We start from the raw sequence: 12,193 nt of genomic DNA, 5'->3' as shown, positions 1-12,193 counted from the left end.
ATTGGTGAGACCACATCTCAAATACTATATGCAGTTTCAGTCACCTTCTTTGGAGAAAGATTTAAACACATTGGAGGTAGTTGAGCAGAGGTTTACTAAATTGATACAAAAACAGAAATTGCTGGAAAAACTCATCAGGTCTGGCAATGTCTATGGAGACAAAGCAGAGTTAATGGTTTAGTTCCAGTAACCTTTCTTAAGAACTAAATAAATATGTGGAATAAGTGGATTGTCTTATGAGGCTAGGTTTGATAGACTGGGCTTGTTTCCAAGCCTCATTCCTGATGAAGGGCTTATGCCCAAAACGTTGACTCTCCTGCTCCTCGGATGCTGCCTGACCTGCTGTGCTTTTCCAGCACCACACTCTCGACTCTGATCTCCAACATCTGCAGTCCTCACTTTCTCCTGGGCTTGTTTTCAGCAGAGTTTAGAAGAATGAGAGGTGATGATTTAAATGTGTAAGATTCTGAATAGACTCTGTGAGGTGGTTTGAGCAAACATGTTTCCTCTTGGGAGTGAGTTCAGAACTGGGAGAAAACAACGAATGTTGGAGATCACAGCAGGTCAGACACTAATGAGGAGTCATCGAAACTCGAAACGTTATCTTGCTCTCTCTCCATGGAGGAGAAAGTGAGTACTGCAGATGCTGGAGATTAGAATCAAGAGTGTGGTGCTGGAAATGCACAGCAGGCCATGACTCTCTCCATGGATACTGTCTGACCTGCTGTGATCTCCAGCATTTGTTGTTTTCAATACGATTCCAGCATCTGCAGTAATTTGCTCCTTCAGAACTGGGAGACACTGTTTCAAATTTAGGGGATACTCTTTTAGGACAGACCTTAAGGGATTGTTTTTCTCTCAGAGAGTTGCATGAATTTGGAAAACTATTTCCCACTTACAGTCACTCTGAAAACAATCTTTTACTCTCACTCCCCTCCTTTCTGTTTGAAACCAGCCAGCCATTCCCCCCCATTGGGAACTGCAGCCCCATCACTCCCCCTGGGGGGAACAAGGAGAATTGCAAACTCCTCACTCTGCCATGAGTACCCTGCCCCCACATTCTCCTTGTAGATGGGTGCTGGCAAGTGGGTATAACACCTTAGCTTGTTTCTGCAGTTAAGGGAGGCACTTCCCTGGTAAGCTCCAAAGGTGGAGATTCAGGAGGCTACAGTTTCCAAAAGGAGAGCGAGAGGGCTGCCGATGCCAGGTTGTTCCGAAGGTGTTAAAGTAGTTCCTGTAGCTGTGAGGGATTTGCACATCTGTTCGTTGCCACCAGGGAGGATGAGGGAGCTGCAGTCCCCCAGGTTGACGTGATGGAGCGGGGAGGCTGCAGAAGCCCTTGAGGGGAGTGACAGGGATGCACTTCCACCAGAGGCAGGAACCCCAGCTTGTCCCAGGGTTAGAGGAGATTGAAGACGCAGGGAGAGTAAGGGGGGCTGCAACAATCTCTGTTGGCCCCAGGTAGAATGAGGAAGCGGAAGTATCCTCTGTTGTCAGCGGTGCAGTGAGGAGGCTGCAGTTCCCCCAGGCTGCCCCCAGGGTGATTGAGGGGGCTGCAATTCCCCCGATTACCCCCAGGGGGAGTGAGGGGCCTGCCGTTCCCCTGGTTTGCTCCCCCCCCCCCCCCCCCCGGGGGAGTGAGGGGGCTGCAGAACCCCCAGATTGCTCCCAGGGAGAGGGTTGCAGTCCTCCTGAGTTGCCACCAGGGAGAGTGAGGGGGACTGCAGTTCCTGCTGGTAGCGCCCGGGGCGGGGGTGGTGAGGTTGCAGATTCTCCTGGTTGTCCCTAGGGGTAGGGGGCTGCAGTTCGCTCTTGTTGCCTCCAGGGGGAGCAAGGGGGCTGCAGTGCCCGCTGGTTGCCGCCAGGCGGGGCTGACGGTCCCGGGCGGGCGTGCGGGGAATTTCCAGCCGGGGAGCACTCGGCCCCGGGAAGCGGAGAGAGTCCGCTGTGTGTATGGAGTGGTGAGTGGGGCCAGCGGATTGCGAGTGAGGAATACATTGTAACTTGTGTCTTGATACTTTGTTGTTGCAAGTTGTTACTTTGTAGCCGCTGGAGGATCCTCTTGGATGGTGAGTAAACCCCAGAGGAGGGCTCGTTGCCGGTGCCTCTCCTCACTCCCTCACTCCTCAGTCTGACAGCTCCCTCACCCTTCCTCCTCCTCACTCACACTCCACATCGACATTTGCTTCAGTGCGGGGCGGCCGCGGAAGGCCCGAGTTTACGCCTAAGTCTCTCTCTCAGTCCCCTCTGTCACTCTCAATTCCTCCCCTTCACTTCCCTCCCTCAATGCCTCACTCCGCTTTCTCCCTTTAAAAACCCATTTTCTTAGTGTTTTTAAATGTTACTTTCTCCTTGTCCTTCAACTAGATATTGTTTAAGGTGTTTTGTCCTTGTGCTGGTGATGAGATGTGTTGTATTGATGTTCATTCGGAAGACCATAAAAAGCAGGACCTGAAGTAGGCCATTCGGTCCGTCGAGTACCCTACCCCCTTCATTGAGATCACGGTTATCCTCAACTTCACTTTCCTGCCTTTTTTCCATAACCCTTCATTCTCTTACTGCTTAAAAATCTGCCTGTCATTGCATGTAAGCATGGTAAATGCAGAAACTGTTAAGAAACATTTAATAAGCATTTTGATGTGCACTTGTGATGTCAAGTCATGCAAGGGCCCAGTGCTGGAAAATGGGATTAAAATAGGTTGTTTGACCAGCATAGATTTATGGACCAATAGGCCTAGTTTTGTATTGTAAATCTCTTGACGCTGTGATTCTAAGGTTGTCTCTCATTCCTCTAAATTCTAACCTACTCAACCACTCCTCATCAGACAATCCCTCCATATCCTGGATCAGCCAAGTGAACCTTCCTTTGATTGCCTCCAATATCAGGATATTTTTGCTAAGATAAGGCCTCCAAATGGTTCATAGAATTTCAGCTTTTGTAACTAAAAATGAAAAGTGCAGAGGGCTGAGGGGCAGGTAAATTATAGTTGACAGGTGAAATCTGTAGGTCTCTTAATGTTGGGCTGAGTTGATTATTAGATTGGGGCAGTGTGAAAAGGCTGATTCTGAGTGTCTTAAATTATGGTGATATTTAACGGTTTCATTCATCACAATTGATGAAGAAATGAAAGTGACAGTTGGATTAACAGTGGGAATTCTTGTCAATGCCAAATTGTAGCATATGTAATATTGCTACATAAATTGGTTTTAATTGTGTAATTTTTAGAAATTAGCTTTTTTGATTACTCAAGGATGTGCTGTGAATGATATTGAAGCTCAAAGTTGTTGAGAAGTAAACCACGTACTTTAGCTGCTTATTGTGATATGTCGAGTGTTTTCAGGTTGTGTGTTACAGGGTGATGTGTGCATGTGTGTGCCCTGTCTCTCAGTTAGTGGTTACTGGGTAAAGATGTTCAGGAGTGATCCAGGCAGCTTTTTGTGGTCTTGATGGTGCAAACTAAGAGTCAGAATCAGGATTTCATGAGAAACCATGCGGCTGTGACTGGCTTAATCCCACAGTGTTGTCAGGGCCGGGGTGGGGAGCGTTGGGCATGAGGGAACATTGTTTGGAGTGAGAACTTAAACCAATGACTTTCCGATGTTTAATTAGAGGGAAATTCTGCTGCTCTAGTTCTGGATGTTAACTAAACAGTCTGGTAGTTTAGAGACAGTGGAAAATTTGAGAGAGCTAGTGGCGAGGTTAAGCTGGGATTGTCATAGAACATGTGAAAATGAATACTACTTTTATATGATGTCACTGAGGGACAGCGTGTCAATGGGAAATTGGATAAAGCTAATGATTAATCCAAGGTAGGTTAATACCACCTTGTAACATCGGAATAGGAATAGGCCATTCAGCCCCTCAACTTGCTTCATCGTTCAGTAACATTTTGGCTGATCTGTTTGTGTTTTGACTTCCACGTTCCCCCTAATAACCTCAGAATCAATCCACCTTTGCCTCAAACATAGTCAATGATCCTATTGCCTTCTGAGGCAAACAACTCTAGAGTCAACTGTTTGGGAGGGAAAAAAAATCTCACATGTCCTAAAAGGGTGACCCTCTAATTTTAAAACCATTCTCCCTAGTTCTGATCTTTTCTACATCCACCTTGTCAACACACCATCGAGTATCTAATACACTTCAATCAAGTCACTCCTCAGTCTTCTAACCTCTAGTGGAAACAAACTATCCTCAAAAATCTGCTCATTCGAGGTGTCAATCTTAAAAAACGTCCTCCTCCAATCCACCTGTAATGTATTTGCATTTCTCCTTTAGAAAGTATTCTGCCTGGAGATCAGTGTTGAGTGGGGTCCCGCAGGGTTCTGTTTCTTGGGCCTCTGCTCTTTGTAGTTTTTATAAATGATTTGGATGAGGAGGTTGAGAAGTGGGTTAGTAAATTTGCAGATGACACAAAGGTTGGGGGTGTCGTCGATAGTATCGAGGGCTACTGCATGCTGCAGTGCAACGCACACAGGATGCAGAGCTGGGCTGAGAAATGGCAGATGGTGTTCAACCTGGATAAATGCTAAGTGATGCATTTTGGAAGGTCAAACTCGAATGCTGAATATAGGATTAAAGACAGGATTCTTGGTAGTGTGGAGGAACAGAGGGATCTGGGTGTGCAAGTACATAGATCCCTCAAAGTTGCCACCCAAGTGGTTAGGGTTGTTAAGAAAGCATATGGTGTTTTGGCTTTCATTAACAGGGAGATCGAGTTTAAGAGCGCGAGGTTTTGTTGCAGCTCTCAAAGTCCCTGGTGAGACCACACTTGGAATATTATGTCCAGTTCTGGTCGCCCTACTATAGGAAAGATACAGAGGCTTTGGAGAGGGTGCAAAGAAGGTTTACCAGGCTGCTGCCTGGACTGGAGGGCTTGCCTTATGAAGAAAGGTTGAATAAGCTTGGACCTTTCTCTCTGGAGAGAAGGAGGAAGAGAGGAGACCTGATTGAGGTATACAATATAATGAGTGGAATAGATCGAGTCAATAGTCAGAGACTTTTCCCCAGGGCAAGATTAATTAGTACGAGGAGTCATAGTTTAGAAGATATTAGGAGGAAGGTATAAAGGAGACGTCAGAGGTAGGTCGTGAATTTATGGAATGCGTTGCTAGGAGTGGTGGTGGAAGCAGAGTCATTGGGGACATTGGATTGTTGGACATGCACATGGATAGCAGTGAATTGAGGAGTGTGTAGGTTAAGTTACTATATTTTACATTAGGATTAAACCTCGGCACAACATTGTAGGCCAAAGGGCCAGTTCTGTGCTGTACTTTTCTATGTTCTATAATAAATGGTGAAGATAAAATTCAGTTCAGCCGTGATCTAGCTGAATTCTGAGACAGGCCTGAGGGGTGGAATAGTCTCCTGATCTGAGTAGTGAGTCTATGATGCTGCTCAGTTTGTTCCGAGATGTTTCGTCAATGACACCAGTTGAATCTGCTGCTTGGCTTTATTTTGCTCAGTCTCTGCTCAGTCAGTGACACCAGGAAATATAGGCAGAAATACATGAGATGAATGTTGTTGGAACCTTTGGAGCTGCATATCCATTTTGTCAGTTTTAGGTTACAGATCAAAATCAAGTAGAGTCTGTTTTGATTTAACGCGATAATTCCATTCCTGTACGATCCTGCATTGTAAGAAAATTGCATAATAGCAGCACCATTTAAACCAATGACACGAGAGTCATGTTTTAGCTAATCCAGGTAAGGAAAGTTCGCATTCTACAAATAATGGCCTAAATTCTTCAATCACATTATGGTCAGATAATGTTATAGCAGAACAGACTGTATGTATTTTAAGTGTGGAAACTGAGGAACTGATTTCACTAAGTTATAAAAATTTCACAAAGTTAAAGTCATCACACATTAAACCTGCTGGTAATTTGTAAAGATCCCCCAGGTTTGTATTGAAGAAATGTGACAGTGAAGTTGGGGTGGTGTGGGTGAGGGGTACCCTCAGTCTGATCTATATTGATGCTACACCCAATACTGATGAAGAAAATGATCTGCTCATTCCTGCATTGCTGCGATGGGATCTTGCTGTTGACAATTGTCTGCCTTAGCCCTACGTTACAACAGTGATTTCACTGACAAAGTGTTCTACATTGGATTTTGCACCTGAGGTTATTGAGGGCACTATACAAATGCAGGTTTGCCTTGTTAAATATATGTAGCAGTGATGAAAAGGGGTCAGTGATGAATGGAGCCCAATCAAATATTTCCTGTACGAACTGAAAGCCAGTTACTACAACTGTTTCCATACTAAACTATGTGATATTTCTCTGTGTGAGAAAGTATATAATTATTAAAAGAAACAGTTACTTGTGTCACATTCACTGCTCAATTCTTCAGAAGATTAGTTTTGTGCAAAGGGATATTTCAGAAATCAGATTTCTATCCTGGAAGTATCTTGCGCAGCAACAGGAGGAACTCGTAAAAACACTGCAGACACACCATTGGTTTAGAACGAAGATGCAGACATTACTTCCTGGATGTGTTACAGAGGCATTTCCCATCCCCCATCATGTGGGCACGATATATCTGGTTTCAACAAGCAGTTTACCCACTCAGAGGGAGATAGACTGTTTTCCAGATCATAAGAGATTCTGACGACAAAACAATGCAGCACCAAGTCTCTGAATGGCTTCCTGCGTAGTTTCTCTGCACAGTGTTGTGACACAGAATGGGTTCATATGAACAGATGAGTTTGGAGCAACAGAAGGTCACTTGGCATCTTGAGCCAGTTGTATCAGTCAATGTGATCATGTCTGATCTGATTACTGCCCGCTTCTGTCTACACACAACCCTCCCGATAGCCTTTCACCCACGTGCTCATCAAGAAATTAAAATGAGTTGACACCAGATGAAATTCTTCTTCCAGTTCCTCCGAGTGACTGTTACATCCTCAGAGTTAATGTTACATCGTCAGTTACCATTACGTCATCAGAGTTACTGTTTCATACTCTGAGTTTATGCTAATAAACCCAGCTTAAACATATATTTAAACAAAAACTGGGGACACTAGGGAGAAGCAATAAATACTGGCCTTGCCAGTGACGCCCACATCGCGTGAAGAGATTTTAAATGTCATTTTTTCAATCAGCTGCACTCACGTTTGGTTGGCTCAGTGATTGCCTTCAGCCAGCAGTGGGAATCTGCCATGGTGTGTTTTTTTTAATTCAGGAATGGGAGGTCTGTGGGCAATTGATTGACCAGTCTGCTTGTTAATAAGAGTGGGGCTGAGGTGGGAGGGTGAATTCACCAGAGAGGGGAAAACTGTGTCATGGTCAAGGTCAAGGTCAGTCAGTGCGGAAGCTCCTTCATCTCAAATTCACATCCACAGGGCCATTAGACTCCTTCTTGGTGATAATCGTGTTACGCCTCCCTGAGGGAGCGTTCTGTAAACCTGGACCAGTGTTCCCAGAGTTGCCACTAAAGTTAAACATTTTATCAAGGTATGCCGTTTCTCCAGTTTCTGCAGCAATTCCTGTTTTAGTTTCAGCCAGCATCGCATTTTCCACTTGCAGACTCTGCTGCCTTTTGGACTCAATATCAAGTTAAATAATTTTAGGGCCCAAACACTTCTTTCTACGTCCTTCACCCACCCTAACACCCAAGCACTGTCATTACACAGACTGCTGATAGCTGACCAATTGTCACCCACTCATGGTCCCCATTATCAGTTTTCTTCCTCCCTGGCTTGCTATCATCCATCTCTTTCTCTGCCTAACTATCATTCTAACTCTATGGGCTCTGTCTCCATCTATTCATTTAGTCCTTCTCCTCCCCAACTGATTTCTTCAGCATACACTTACATTTTCCTAGCTGCTATAGTTCTGAAGAAGGAGCACTGGACTCAAAATGTTAACTCTGCTTTCTCTCCAAAAATGCTGTCAGACCTGCTGAGTTTCTCCAATTTCTGCTTTTGTTTCAGATTTCCAGCATCAGTGCTTTGTTTTATTTAAGGCAGAGTTAAAATTCTAACCACCTCATAAAACTCCCTGTCTACAGTTAAACACAAACAGAAAACAATGTTAGTGTTATAGATGAAAGGTAAAACTGTGAAGGTAGTTCAATGGTCCTTGTCCTCAGGGTTCACTGAGTAATTCTTCTGATTGTCAGGAGTTATTGTTCATTGATCTCTCTTCTCCAGGTACTTTTCAAGTCCTTGCAGGTGGCACACAGTGACTGGTTCATAATTTGCAAAGTCTCCAAGCCACTGGTTAAAAGCTACAGCTCCCAGAAACTGGTGAGGGAAAATAAACTGACTTTCTTCAAGCTTTAGATACTTTCACTGCAAGGGAGAAAGGCCACTTCCATTTTTGAAGTCCAGAGGTTCCTGCCCATATCATTCACACCCTCAAGCTGTTCACTTACATGAGAGGCAATTACATAATTGTTTGTAGGAGGAAGTCTTTGTCATCAACAACTAGTCATCATGTCAGAGATGAATCAGCTCTTTTTACTGGCTGAATCTCACTTTACACACAGTCCTGGTGTCTGTCCAACTGCAGTAACCTTCCTCCACTACTCGAACCAGCAACAATGTAAATACCACTTAAAATAAGTGATAGTAACTTCCTTTTACAATATGCAGCATTTCTATCTACAATGCTTGGCTTTTCAGACAGTTATTTTCCATTTCAGTTCACAATCAAAAATATCAAAAAGTGAAAAGATATGGATTTTTGCAATTCGTTGAAGGCATCTTCACATGGGCAGCTGATTACTGGTTGGATTCCTGCTAGACTATCAACTATTTGTATTTACTCTTGCTACATAGGTATTGTTGATTGGGGCCGAAGTTTGTTGCCCATTCCTAGTTGCCCCTTGAGAAGGTGGTGGTGAACTACCTTCCTGAACCAATGCAATTCACCTGCTGTGGGTACAGCCGCCACACGAAGAGGGAGGGAATCCCAGGATTCCGACCCAGTGACACTGAAGGAGTGGCGGATGTGTTTCCAAGTCAGGATGGTGAGTGGCTTGGAGTGGAACTTGCAGGGGGTCGTATTCCTGTGTATCTGCTGCTTTTGTCCTTCTATATGGAAGTGGCTGTGGGCTTGGAAGGTGCTGAGTAAGAAACCTCTTGTGAATTTCTGCAGAGCATCTTGTAGATGTTACACACGGCTGCTACTGAGTTTCGGTGGTGGAGGGATTGGATGATTGTGGATGTGGTGCCAACCAAGTGACTGCTTTGTCTGGTGGTGTTGAGCTTCTTGAGTGTTGTTGGAGCTACACCCATCCAGGGCAAATGGGGAGTATTCCATCACACTCATCACTTGTGCTTTGTAGATAGTGGGCAGGGTTTGGGGAGTCAGGGTTTGGTGAGTTACTTGCCACAGTATTCCTAGCCTCTGACTTGCTGTTGGAGCTAGTGCATGCATATTGATAGTCCAGTTGAGATTCTGATTAATAGTAATCTCCAGGATGTTGATAGTAGGCAATTCAGTGATGGTAACACCATTGAATGCCAAGGATGGTGGTTAGATTATCTGTTATTGGAGATGGTCAGAGCCTGGCATTTGTATGGTGCAAATGGTATTTCCACTTGTCAGCCCAAGCCTAGATATTGTCCAGACCTTGTTGCATTTGAACATGGACTGCTTTGGTATCTTGAATCATAAATGGTGCTGAACATTGTACAATCATCCTCACCTCTGACCTTTGATGGAGGGAAGGTCATTGATGAAGGAACTGAAGATAGGGGATTACAGGGTGACCTGGACAAGTTAGGTGAGTGGGCAGATGCATGGCAGATGCAGTTTAATGTGGATAAATGTCTGGTTATCCACTTTGGTGGCAAGAACAGGAAGGCAGATTACTACCTCAATGGTATCAAATTAGGTAAAGGGGCTGTTCAGAGAGATCTGGGTGTTCTTGTCCACCAGTCAATGAAGGCAAGCATGCAGGTACAGCAGGTCGTGAAGAAGGCTAATAGCATGCTGGCCTTCATAACAAGAGGGATTGAGTATAGAAGCAAAGAGGTGCTTCTGCAGCTGTACAGGGCCCTGGTGAGACCACACCTGGAGTACTGTGTACAGTTCTGGTCTCCAAATTTGAGGAAAGACATTCTGGCTATTGAGGGAGTGCAGCGTAGGTTCACGAGGTCAATTCCTGGAATGGCAGGATTGCCTTACACGGAAAGACTGAAGCGACTGGGCTTGTATACCCTTGAGTTTAGAAGACTGAGAGGGGATCTGATTGAAACGTATAGGCTTATGAAAGGATTGGACACTCTGGCAGGAGGGAACATATTTCCGTTGATGGGGGAGTGCCGAACCAGAGGACACAACTTAAAAATACGGGGTAGACCATTTAGGACAGAGATGAGGAGAAACTACTTCACCCAGAGAGTGGTGGCTGTGTGGAATGCTCTGCCCCAGAGGGCAGTGGAGGCCCAGTCTCTGGATTCTTTTAAGAAAGAATTGGATAGAGCTCTTAAAGATAGTGGAGTCAAGGGGTACGGAGATAAGGCTGGAACAGGATACTAATTAGGAATGATCAGCCATGATCATATTGAATGGCGGTGCAGGCTCGAAGGGCAGAATGGCCTACTCCTGCATCTATTGTCTATTGTCTATTGTCTAATTATTATGGTTAGGTCTGGGACACAACCCTGAGGAACTCAATAGACAATAGACAATAGATGCAGGAGTAGGCCATTCTGCCCTTCGAGCCTGCACCGCCATTCAATATGATCATGGCTGATCATTCCTAATTAGTATCCTGTTCCAGCCTTATCTCCGTACCCCTTGACTCCACTATCTTTAAGAGCTCTATCCAATTCTTTCTTAAAAGAATCCAGAGACTGGGCCTCCACTGCCCTCTGGGGCAGAGCATTCCACACAGCCACCACTCTCTGGGTGAAGTAGTTTCTCCTCATCTCTGTCCTAAATGGTCTACCCCGTATTTTTAAGTTGTGTCCTCTGGTTCGGCACTCCCCCATCAACGGAAATATGTTCCCTCCTGCCAGAGTGTCCAATCCTTTCATAAGCCTATACGTTTCAATCAGATCCCCTCTCAGTCTTCTAAACTCAAGGGTATACAAGCCCAGTCGCTTCAGTCTTTCCGTGTAAGGCAATCCTGCCATTCCAGGAATTGACCTCGTGAACCTACGCTGCACTCCCTCAATAGCCAGAATGTCTTTCCTCAAATTTGGAGACCAGAACTGTACACAGTACTCCAGGTGTGGTCTCACCAGGGCCCTGTACAGCTGCAGAAGCACCTCTTTGCTTCTATACTCAATCCCTCTTGTTATGAAGGCCAGCATGCTATTAGCCTTCTTCACGACCTGCTGTACCTGCATGCTTGCCTTCATTGACTGGTGGACAAGAACACCCAGATCTCTCTGAACAGCCCCTTTACCTAATTTGATACCATTGAGGTAGTAATCTGCCTTCCTGTTCTTGCCACCAAAGTGGATAACCAGACATTTATCCACATTAAACTGCATCTGCCATGCATCTGCCCACTCACCTAACTTGTCCAGGTCACCCTGTAATCCCCTAACATCCTCATCACATTTTACCCTACCACCTAGCTTTGTGTCATCAGCAAATTTGCTAATGTTATTGCTGATACCATCTTCTATATCATTTACATATATTGTAAAAAGCTGCGGTCCCAGCACGGATCCCTGCGGTACCCCACTGGTCACTGCCTGCCATTTCGAAATGGAGCCGTTAATCACTACCCTTTGTTTCCTATTAGCCAACCAATTCTCTATCCAATCTAGTACTTTGCCCCCAATCCCGTGCGCCCTAATTTTACTCACTAACCTCTTGTGTGGGACTTTATCAAAAGCTTTCTGAAAGTCCAGGTACACTACATCCACTGGATCTCCCTCGTCCATCTTCCGAGTTACATCCTCAAAAAATTCAAGAAGATTAGTCAAGCATGATTTCCCCTTCATAAATCCATGCTGACTCTGTCCTATCCTGTTACTATTATCCAGATGTGCCGTAATTTCATCCTTTATAATAGACTCCAGCATCTTTCCCAACTCGTTCCCAACTCATTTTTTCAACTCGTGCAGAGATGTCCTGGAGCTGAGATGACTGACCTCCAGCAACCACGACCATCTTCCTATGTGCCAGGTCTGACTCCAGTGGGGAGAGTTGGCTACCGGACACCCATTGATTCCAGTTTTGTTCAGGCTCCTTGATGCCACACTAACTGTACTGCAACAGCTTGT

The 12,193-nt window shown here is 45.1% G+C and overlaps 1 protein-coding gene across 5 annotated transcripts in view; it reads left to right on the top strand.

The window, feature by feature from the left end:
• The first annotated feature begins 1,850 nt into the window (after positions 1 to 1,850).
• nfkb1 (nuclear factor of kappa light polypeptide gene enhancer in B-cells 1) overlaps positions 1,851 to 12,193 on the top strand; it is a 107,719-nt gene continuing 97,376 nt past the window's right edge. For 2 of the 5 annotated variants that reach the window (XM_072583737.1, XM_072583738.1), the window contains exon 1: positions 1,878 to 2,069. The gene's annotated coding sequence lies outside the window, so the exon portion shown is untranslated. Of the gene's footprint in view, positions 2,070 to 5,685; positions 5,704 to 8,230; positions 8,249 to 12,193 lie in introns of those variants that run through there. The other 3 variants (XM_072583739.1, XM_072583740.1, XM_072583741.1) reach the window with 3 other exon arrangements.

The sequence above is a fragment of the Chiloscyllium punctatum genome, chromosome 14 (genome assembly GCF_047496795.1).
Source record: "Chiloscyllium punctatum isolate Juve2018m chromosome 14, sChiPun1.3, whole genome shotgun sequence".
NCBI classification, from domain to species: Eukaryota; Metazoa; Chordata; class Chondrichthyes; order Orectolobiformes; family Hemiscylliidae; genus Chiloscyllium; species Chiloscyllium punctatum.
The sequence above is the reverse complement of the archived record's forward strand: the minus strand, read 5'-3'. Positions and strand labels throughout refer to the sequence as shown.